Source organism: Cryptomeria japonica, chromosome 1 (genome assembly GCF_030272615.1).
Source record: "Cryptomeria japonica chromosome 1, Sugi_1.0, whole genome shotgun sequence".
In the NCBI taxonomy this organism is placed as follows: Eukaryota; Viridiplantae; Streptophyta; class Pinopsida; order Cupressales; family Cupressaceae; genus Cryptomeria; species Cryptomeria japonica.
Genome location: NC_081405.1, coordinates 245,102,275 through 245,113,930, shown reverse-complemented (window position 1 = coordinate 245,113,930; position 11,656 = coordinate 245,102,275). Strand labels below are relative to the sequence as shown.

The window sequence follows — 11,656 nt, the reverse complement described above, 5'->3', positions numbered from 1 at the left end:
CATAGTTGTAAGTGGCTACATCAATGCTGCAATATTAGGAATAAACCTTCTGATAAAGTTAATCCTACCTATGAAACTTTGGAGTCCCTTCTTATGTGTAGGTAATGGCAATGCAAGCATGGTTGTGATCCTCTTAGGGTCTATTGAAATACCATGTTTAGAAACAATATATCCCAACAATTTGCCTTCATGGACAACAACTATGTTTTTCTTGGGATTTAGTGAAATGCCATACTCCATACATCTTTCAAAAATCTGTATGAGATGGTCAAGATGTTGATCACCATTCTTAGAAAAAAAATTTACATCATCTAAATAAACCAAAACAAACTTGTTAATTAGGCCATGAAATGCCATGTCCATTGCATGTTGAAATGTTGCCCCTGCATTAGATAATCCAAATGACATTTTGTTATAAGCCATTGTACCCCACTTGGTGGTAAATGTTGTTTTGTACTAGTCTTCTTCTTTGACCAGAATGTGTTTATATCCTGAATAACTATCAAGTAATGAGAACCTCTCTGAACCTGAAACAACCTGCAAAATTTATTCCATTGAGGGCTGCAGATAATGGTCTTTCAAGGAGGCCCTATTTAAGTCCCTAAAGTCAACACATAACCTGAGTTCACCATTCTTCTTCCTAACAGGAACTAGATTGGAGACCCAATATGTGTACTTTATGGGAAAAATGACATTTCCTTGAACAAGTTTATCCAATTCAGTCTTCATTAGATGTTCTAATTTTGATTTCAAAGGCCTTAGTTTCTACCTTGTTGGCTTTGAATTCTCAACCAGCTCAATGGTATGCTGAGCTAAGTGAGGATCAAAACCTTTAAGATCTTCATATCTCCAAGCAAAAATATCATTAAACTCTTGACAAAGAAGAACGAAAGCATGTCTTTCTTCAGGAGTACATACCTTGATGATTTTCAACAGCTTATCTTTGAAAATTTGAATTGATTCATAGTGTTCCTCCTTTATGAACAAGTTGCCTTTATCTTTTCTGACCTTATCATTTATGTTAAAAATATTGTCAAGGGTTACCAAACCTTTGGGAAGATTATTAGTCTTCAATTGTAGGAATTGATTCTCATATTGTTGATTGAATTTATGTTGATTTCTAGTAGAAAACTTAACCTCTTCAATTAGAAAATTTGAAATTTTCTCATTTGATTCAAAAACTTGCGAATTAACATTGTTATCTAGGACTGAAGGTCTTACATAAATCTTTACATAATTCTATCTTTTCACATTTTGAAACTCTTTGGGATATCAAATTGTGCATCAAGGGCTACAAGCCTATCTGCTTCTTTATTTTGACTTCTAGGTATGGACATCAGATTAAATGCATCAAAATCTTCAATTAAATCCCAAATTCTATGCTTGTACATCTTCAAAACATCATTTTTGGTGACATGGATATTTCTAACTTGGTTCAGAACTAGTTTACTATCACCAAAAACTTGTAAACACTTAACTTTTTTTCTACCAACCCCATTCTAAGCCATGTGCTAATGATTCATACTCAGTTGTATTATTTGTATAACTAAAAGAAAATCTAAAAGCAGTATAGTATTTCATACCTTCAGGTGAAACAAGCATAACACCACCTCTTGAACCATTTTTATCTCTTGAACCATCAAAATAGAGCTGCCAAACTTGATTTTTTTGTTGTTCAGGTTGTTGGTCCAATGAAATATCCTCCTTTTCAAGCTTAGGAATAAAAACATCCTCCTCATGAATCATATAAACACCAAGACCTATTTCATCCATGCTAATGAAAGGATCTTCTGTAGTATTTTGGGCTACCCACTCATCCAAATTGACATCAGGTATGCCTCGAACAAGTGTATCTAGATCCTGGATAGGTGGTAGCTCCTCAGGGTCTTTGACATCAAGATATACATTTATAGGACTTGGGGTGTATGGTTCTAAGTGGCAAGTGGCAAGTGGCTTGAGGTTCTGACTTAATGGTCACCTTTGTGCCATATCGGGTTTTGAAAAATAAGTGTGACCAATCAGCAGAAAGGTATCCTCATAATTTTGTTGTGAAATCTCTAGATAGGCTGATAGAAAAGTGTGGAGGTAAGTCAACTATGTACATGTCCTGAGGTATTACAAAATTGGGACAAACATGCAAAGTCAAACCAAGATCTTTGACCAATCTAACTGACTTAACTACTGCTCCATCTAATTGTACAACCCCTCTAGAAACAAGCTCATAAATTAGACCAACTTTATCTGCAAGGTCTTTGGGTATAAGCGAACTACTAGCTCCTGAGTCTATCAGGCAATTGTTGACTAGATGGTTGCCAATTATCAATGTTATGAAAAATGAAGGAGGATTTGGTGTTTGGATTGGCTGAGTATTCTTGACTGGGATATCGTTAGCTAATGCAACCCTGGGCTGATCTATCTAAGGCTCATTGGTTAAGGAAAGATTATCTAATATTTCTCATAGCATTTCCTTTTGCCCAGGAATTTGCAAAGCATCAATCATTGTCATGGAAACAATGGTTTTTGTCATAGATTCAACAATATTAAAAGGTACACCACTAACCTTTTGTTGTACTTTTGGAATAACAGACTCTGGCTGAGATGGTTTTAATTGAAGTTGAACTTTCTATTGTTCTTTAGGTGCTGCAAGCTATCCTCTTGGTAAAATATGAATATTTTGGATAGGTGGAGGTATTGTAGCAGCCTGGTGACCTGAAGAAGCTTGTTGGTTTCCTTTATCTGGCTGTTCTCTGGACTTATCTTGCTATTGTCCATTATTTACAACTTGTTATTGATGATTTGTATCTTGTTGTCCAATGTCAATAGCACGCCTTTTTGACCTTATATTAGTTGTAATAGGTGAATAAGGTCTATTTTGTTCTTGTGGATGATTAACTCCACAAAATTCGTCACCCTATCAATTCATCATAGCCACCTCAGGACCTTTTGGTTCCTCATTTATATGTGCATCTTGATAAGACATGTTATTCTGAACCATCAAGGCTTGTGATTGAGCATTCATTGCATTTTGGCATGATGCCTAACTATGAGGTTGTTGGCACAGAAAACACCAATCTTATGCCATGTTATTCTGAATAGGTACAATTTCTTTCAAATTGCTAGTAGTATTCTGATTATACTGTTGATTCTGCATGTTGTTGTAGTTCCTCATTTGGTTCTAAGCATCAACTTGGTAGTTAGGCCTAATGGGCTGATAAGGAGCTTGATATGGGGCTTGATACCTTTGGTTTTGGGTTTGATTGTTCTTGAGACTCACCAATTTGTTGCCAAAATTCTGCATAGTCTGCTGAATTTGGTGATTTTCCTCAACATTCTTTAGAAACATCTCCTTTAACTCTTGTATTTTCTTTGAGGAGTCTGAAACAACATTATTTTGGGTATAATTCTGATAACCTAGTGCTTGAACAATGAGTATTGCAGCTATAGGAGGTATTTGTAAAGGCATCAATGGCTGGATATCAAGAAAAATAGGCATAGGAGGCCTAGGGGCAATTTTACCAGCTTGTATAAGGTTGTTTTCTGCTCTAATAGATACATCATAAGCTGCTGGTAATGTAACGTTGCCCATAAACTAAATCATAACAACAACATCGATGTTGAAAGCTCTCAAAAAGTATAAACATGCATGTTCAGGAGAGGGTTTTACCGTTGTAGGAATTCTATTACAGGTTCGCTCAAAATGGTAATTGAAATCCGTCATTTGCTTTTGTGGTGCCCTCTTGATAGTGGTCATCTTCTCAACTAATGATAGGTGATCTGATTTATCTGCAAATTGCTTTGTCATCTTATCACCCAAATCATCCCAATCATTAACTGAATTAATTAGCAAACCCCTGAACCATTGAAGTGCTTTGCCTTTGAATGATGCTGCCAGTAGCCTAAGTGCTACGTTCTCTTGGGTTATATGGTGAACTGCACACAGAGATACAACATCCCTTATGTGCTGAATGGGTGTGACGTGGTCTTCACCAGTGAAAATAGGTAGACTTTTCAAAGCTGCTCTTGGTATAGGATCATGTTGGGTCAAATTCAAAGGGCTACCTCCATTGAAGGGTATGAAAGCATGCACTCTTGGTACGACCATTGGAAATACTAGAGGGTTTACTAGTGGATTCTGAGAAATGGATGGTTGAATTGGAGTTTTTGCAAAAAGAGGATTTATGTGGGTGGCAAAATTAGGCTGAGAATTAGGTAGAGGAGAAGAATTAGATAGAAAATCAAAATTTGGAATTTCAAGAAAAACTTCAACTGATGAATCTGCTCTAAATTCAGTTGCTGAACTTGTTGTTTTATCTATCTTTTTTGCTTTCCTCAACCTTCTCTGCGATGGTGGTAGCTCAATATGCTCAACCGGATCCTTGCTCTGTTTGGTTTGATACTTTCTCATATGTTGTTAAGACCTGTTCTACACATAAAACTAGAAAATAGAGTTGCCATGTACATAGAAAAATAACCTCAATAGGCTATAATATTGTTGTCAATACCAAAACAACAACAAAATGAAGCTTTTTTGAGTTGTAACAACTCAAACGAATCCCACCAAACATGCCAAAAACTATTGTCACAGAGGATTGCATCCGTGATGCTAAGTGTGAAACCAAGCAATCTTGTGAAACATGGAAACACCTTCAAGCTTGTGGGTTGCTCAAAGTGAAGGTGAATCTTTGTGTTATGGGTCGACTTCCCTTGAATCCATCCTAAAACTAAACTATTGATGTGGAAAAGAGTGAGAAATAATCTGAAAATACTGAAATCTGCAATTAAACTAGGAGGTGATACACCGAAATTATAATGGTAATAGCCTAAAACTCACAAGATTGTGACAAAACTTCACCCACACAGATTAATTTTACTCTCCAACCAGATAAACATTTCCCAGGAAGGATAAGGAAATCATAAACTTGGAAGGAAAACTAGTTTCACAACCAAATTGACAATTATCTCTTCTACACAACCTAAAACCTGTGATTATATGAAAAGCAAGGATACATGCAACATGAAAGAAACTAAAATTCAAAGGTTTATGGATCAAAACACAGTAAATTTCTATCAAATTTATAAAATGAACTTGCACAATTACCAAGGCAAACTAATGAAAACTCTGTAATATCAAAGGAATCCTGCTATATAAAACTGAAAATAAACTATAGTACAGAGATACATTGCTTTTTTGCAAAAATGTGTATGCAAAAAAGAAAGAACTAGAGGGAAAAAAGGAGAGAGTGAATATATAGAACACATCATGTACATCTCCTCCAAAACCCTAAAAATAAAAAAACTGCATGAGAAAAAGCCTTGGGCAAATTTGCCCAAAATAGCCTAAAAACTCATGTGAAACTCTACCAAAAATAGCTTCCAATGCTCAAAATAGGACCCCAACTGATGTTGCATGAAAAAGGCCCCCTATGCTAAAATAGAATAATCAATCTGCTGCCAAAAATAGGTCCACTAAAAAAGCAAACTCCCAGTCCAAAAATTTGCATGTCAAGACACCAAGAATAGCTCCTCTGAAAAGCAAATTACCTCTCTAAAAAACATGCATGTCTGTGAGCCAAAAATAGCTATAAAAGTCCCTCTCTTTTCTATAAACTGCATGAGCAACACCCTGCTAAATATAACTCAAAAAAACCTCCTTCCCTTAAAAAACATTCACTTCACTGAAATTGTGCATGTAATTCATATTCTTTCTTCTCTCTTTCAATAATAGCTTTATTCCAATAGTTAAATAAAACAATTTGTTTAATATAATTGTTGAAAAAAAAAATTATTTTATTAATTTCCCTTAAATAATTCATAATTTAATATAAATTTATTAAGAATCTATAAAAAATAAACCTTTTAATAAATTTATATTAAATTATGAAATTACAATTTACATCATAAGGAAATATATGATATTTATTATAATTTAATATATATTAATTAAAGCTTTTATATTTTAAGCTTTAATTAGTATACATTAAATTATAATTTACATAATAATAAAAGAACTTTAGGTTCTTTTGGCCCTATAAACATGGGCTTACAAAGGTGAAGCTTAGGTAAAATGACATAAGTTCATTTCCACGACAATCATTTGGCAATTTGTTTTCTTTAAAAAACAAATAAAAGATAAAAAGAAAACCACTCATGCGAGTTAGGGCAAGAGGCTTAAAAAAATTCAAACCCTAAAATATTATTTCATTCTTTGATTTTCAATGAAAGAGACTCAATTGCCATGCGCTCTGTGGGTGTTTTCAAAGTAGGGTTTTTAATTGGAGCTTCTCTGACTTTTTGCATGATCAGTATGTGCCTTATTTCTTTATTCTTTGTTGTTATGTCATGATTTTTGGCTAAAAGAAAAGCTATACGAATGTATGTAATCTTTATCGTGTCTCTTTTTATACATTTAAGAATGCTCTGTGTTGCAGCTGGTCACTATAACCCTTGACTAAGACTGATGATTAATGGCTCTTGGTGTATTCTACTTCTCTTCATGTTACGGTGTTTGACTACGAATCTACTTTAAACTGCTACAAAAATCAACCTTCTTTGCTCTTGAATTGAAAAAAAAACAATGCCTCCAAAGGTCATCAACTTCGTTCAAAGAGATTTTACAAGGTTGTCCATGGCTGGAAACAGTGTCTCTTCGGAAAGTTGTTGTATACATCTTTGAAATGCTGCTCTGAGTGCTTTTGACTCAAATATGTCCCTTATAGTCTTGTGGCCTTGGATTTCCATGACTGGGCTTTCAATAGTGAATATGGAAGCTCCTTCACTATTTGGACTGCTATTGATGCTTTGATTTCTTATTCTTTAGAGTGTGGTTGTTATGAAGGTGATCTTTGTGAATAAAGATTTGTTGCTTTGTATCTTCTAGAAATGGCTTTTCATGGCTCTGAGTCCTTCATACTGTTAGGATTCCCATAGATACTGAGAGGGGGGGGTGAATCGGTATCTAACCGGTGATAAGAATTTCTTGAAGTAAAACATGAAGAACATAAAATAACAGTATACCGATATGCAAGAATTAATGCAATAAACAGAATCAGAAACATCCACATGAAAAGAACACCATAACACACGATGTTTAATGAGGAAACCCGGTGTGGGAAAAACCTCAGTGGGATTTGTGACCCACAATATTCACTCATTGGCCAATAAGAGAATATTACTTACAATGGGGGCCTGCACATGTAGGAAGGCCAACTGCCTAGAGCTCACTGCTCAAAGAGAAGTCACACTGACTTACAATGAGGATTATACTAATCCAATGATTTGTACTACTTTACAATAGCATCTCCAATGCCAGATTTAGTACTGGTTCTAACTCTGTTCTTTACATATACCCTTGACCTATAATTCGCACATTAGGTCTACCTAATAATTTTCTTCATGCTCACTACATCACATCTCTAAATGTCTACAATGATCTCCTTTATATACAAGAGTCATTTTACAATTTGCCAAGTCAGCTTACAATAATAAACAAAATATTACATATCAAAAATCTTGTCGTCCTTTATGTCGGTATGCATCTTTTCTTCTGTGCCGGTGTAGAGTGATCTTGTTGATGTCAGTGCACTGTCTTGCCTGTGTAATGCTTTGCCGGTATGATGTCTTGCCGGTGCCATAGGATTGCAAGGTTGCCATCAATGACAAAACCTTCAATCACACACAATGTCTCATTGGAGTGTCCATATGCCAACAATCTCCCCCTTTGGCATTGATGGCAACACTCATGAGAAATTTCAAAAAGTGTCCATAATGTGTAGTCCAAAAAATTTACCAAAAATATGAAGGGCTCCCCCTGAGCATATGATACATGTCTCTGAACCTTCTCATCCTACTACTCCCCCTTTGGCATCAATGACAAAGGTTGTCAAGATGTTAGTAGAGTTTGTAGTTACATCTGTCCATATCCTCAACCCTGTAGTTGGGTAGTTATTATCTGAAAAAGATTGCCCAAAATTAAGTTTATACTATCCATAAAATTTTTGCTATCTTTTATTGCTATTTCAGTCCTCTTCACAGTACCGGTGAGATGCTGCAATTGCTCTGCCAATGTTTTACTTCCCTATGCTAATGCATCTGAGATTTCCTTCCGCAGAGATGCTAGATAGTCCAATCTTGGACTCAGTTTAGATCTCAAGTGTTTTGCCTTGTTTATTATTCTCTCTTTCTCTCTTTCCTGTTTAAGCAATTCTTCTTCAAAATTTGCTAACTTATCTTCAAAAACAGATAGTGAATCCGGTGAGTTGACAAAATTGTCTGCAAGCTTATTTATCTCATCCTGTGTCTTGCTTATTTTCTTGTCAATATCTACAGTCAAGAAGTTTGTTTTGCATGTGTCTTTATACAAATTTTTATACTCTTTCAACAAACTACATAGTTCTGGTAGAAGTGTGTCAAAGTCTCTGTTACACTTCTTTATTTCTTCTTCAAAGAATTTTTGTTTCTCCTTTTCTACCATGTCCTTTACTGATTCTTCCTTTATTTTCTCAATATTTCCAGAAATGTATTTACATAATGTACCCAATTGTCCTAAAGAATATTTATTATCTATATTACAATCAGGTGCAATTATCTTCAAAATTGGTATTGAATCATCTATTGCTTTATAGGCCTATGAACTGCGGTCAGTTATTTTCTTAATGGATTCAAGTAATACCTCAGTCACATTTGTTGACTTAAATGTTGATGATGACCCAACAAACTGAGTACCGATGGAAGTGACCATGCTTCTATTGACCTCTGGTAGGTCAGTTTGTGTTTGCATTTCCTTTAGCACTAGGTTTCCTGCTTCATTGCTTACCGGTGGCATTGTTTCCTTGTGAACCTATTCTGGAGCCTTTAGCTCTATTGGTTTCGCTGTCTGTGCCTTAGATTCCATCTTTTTCCCTGTATCCTCTGCCGGTTGCTTTGTATCTCCTGTTACCAGAGGCTCTTTGCCCATATCTGACTTTTCAGTTGTATCTTTATCAACTGTTATGTTGATCTTTTGGGTATCAACATTTACAGTGTATAGGACTTTAGGATTTGGCTTGCTATCCTCTATATCCATGCTTTCTGCTGTCGGTTTGTCTTCAGGGGTTGTGATTTTCACACGTGGAGGTAGGTTGTCTTTAACCTTTATGCTTGGAGGTCCACCAACTTTTCCTTTCCCTTTGTCCTTATCCTTTTGATATACCTTAATAGGCTTGGGATTCTTGTATTCTTCTTGTTTTTCCTTTTCAACCAAGAATATGTCCCAACCATCTTCTATTTCCTCTATAACTTCTCTAACTCTTCATGCCATCAGTGAAATATGTCGGTGTGCAGTGGAGAAAACTGTCTGGTTTGCCTGAGCAATAAGATCATCAATTTCCTTTGGAGAGTTTACCGGATATACAGCAAGTAGTTTTTCTATTTTTATTTTCTTCTCTAATTCAATTACTCCTTGCCTTCTAGCCTCAAGTCTTTTGTATAAATCATCAGGAATTTCATTGATTACTTCCATCAAAAACTTTTTGAACATGTCCATATGCAGTATTACACTCTCCTCAACTTGCCCTTTCTCATCAGCAGATAGAGTGTCATAAATTTTCCCTATGTTTTTCAATTTTCCTTCCTCTGTGATCTCATTTAGCAATATGTCTAGAGGTGCCAAGTCAGTTTTTGTCTTTTTCTTTTTCTTAAGAGTTAGCTTCTTTTTAGGTGTGACCTTTCTGACCAGAGATCTCACAGCTTGTTGCTTCTACCTTGTCCTTCTAGGTGAAGGAGTGGGTGCTGGTGAGGGATCTCTTTTCCTAACAACTCTTTTAAAAGTTGTTGGCATGTCACCTTCCGAAGAAGTACCTACCAGTGATAGATGAGCTTCAGGTTATGGGGCTGCCAACTCATCTTCTGTTATGCCTGTTTTCTTTAATACATCTTCCTTGATGGCTTTTGCTTGTTTGGATCCTTTCCTCACAAATGCCTCTACCTTCTTCACTCTTTTCTTGGACTGTATTTGGCTTTCTATGGTTTCAGCACTACCAAATACTTCTTCCTTAGGTTCATTGGGGGCTTCCAGAAGTGCTTTGGCATAAGTTTCAACTATGTGGTCATCTGTCTCATAGCCCATTTCGATTACCCAGATTGTCCTTGGGATGACTGCTTCCATCCATATTTTATCCTTTTTAATAACAAAGCATATATCATCTTTGTATTTATCTACAATTTTTTGAGATAACCTTATCCTTTTCTTCATTTTTGTCTTCAGTGCTTGGAAAAAGTCATGAATGTTGTTTTCCTTGTCTTCACCCATGGTGTTGAACAGTTCTGTCAATTGCTTTCCTACCGGTATGTCATATCCTAGTTCTTTATATCCTATATTGAGAACCTGTTTTGTTATATGAATCATTAGACATACTTACAGATTTTCGAATCTGAAAGTTCCTTTCTTATCCTTCTTTATCTTTCCAAGGTTGTCTATCAGTTCATCCTTTAACCATTCACATATGTCAATTTTTGCATTGTCTGTCACCATATCATAAGCACTCTTGATGCATAAACTTGAAATTGAGTTAAGTCTATTGGCATGAGTGGCTTTGTAACCTAATATCATACTTATGAATCTCACATTTGTATCCTTTACATCGTTAACCCTTAGAGATCTCTTATCAAATGTTGTACCTATTAGATTTATGACTAAATCATTTGAAACCTTCTTGTTTTTGTCTGGCCTTTTACCGGTGGTCGGTAACCCTATGACAGCCTTTACCGCTTCCTTGGTGATCTTATGAATTGCATCTAACCAGAAAAATTCTCCATGTACTCTGCTTAACACTATCCTAATCACATCCTTAGGAAATTCAGGAATGCTAAGGATTTCTGTGAATCCTAGGGTTTCAATAACCTTGTGTTCAGTTTTAACATTATCGGTATCATCACATATCTCAGTTTTATACATGGTTTTGATTTCCTCATCTCCTAACTCTTCAATATTGTAGTGGATGTACATTCTAGGGTCTTCAGCATATACAACACCTTTAGGAATTTGAGAAAATGCACCTAAGGTATCATCCTTCTTTGCTATTTCGAGGACTAACTGAAATACGAGCCTAGGTCTTTTAATTACTTCCACAATAGTAGGGTTCGCTATGTATTCAATTGCAGAGGTGGATGCCATGATTAAATACCTTTTTCTATCTTGGATGGATGATTGCTTGGAGTGTGCTTGCTTCTTGCTTGAAATGCCTTAGCTCGGAATCTTCGCACTCTCTGAAAGTTTGAAATCACGGTGAAATGAAATGGAGCCAAAACCTTATTTTATAAAGTCTTTTTTGCTATCTACCACATTAATTGCATGCCGGTTAAGTATTCACTTAACATTGTTTGCCGGTAATAAGTAATTTTCAACTTCTTATCTCTAACCGAGGGAATAATAGCACATGTGTCATTAGAATGCCAAACCCTCAAGGAAATTTTCTTCAATTAGATGAAGAACTTCTTGCCGGTGGAGCACTGCTTTGTCCTGCAGGTGAAGCATCACTCTGTCCTATCGGTGAAGCATTTGTTGGTTCTACCGGTGGAGGAGTATTCCCAATATTTAGATCAACTTTTCTAATCAATTGCTTTGAGAGTTCTTGCTTAACCTCTTCAACTTTTTCTTTTCCTGTCAAGCTAGCACCTTTGT

General features: G+C 35.7%; 1 long non-coding RNA gene across 1 annotated transcript; it reads left to right on the top strand.

Moving 5' to 3' along the window:
• Window positions 1-6,216: 6,216 nt before the first annotated feature.
• LOC131032326 (uncharacterized) lies at window positions 6,217-6,812 on the top strand. Its single transcript, XR_009103426.1, has 2 exons — window positions 6,217-6,302; window positions 6,429-6,812. It is a non-coding gene; the product is annotated as an uncharacterized LOC131032326 (long non-coding RNA).
• The last annotated feature ends 4,844 nt before the right edge of the window (window positions 6,813-11,656 follow it).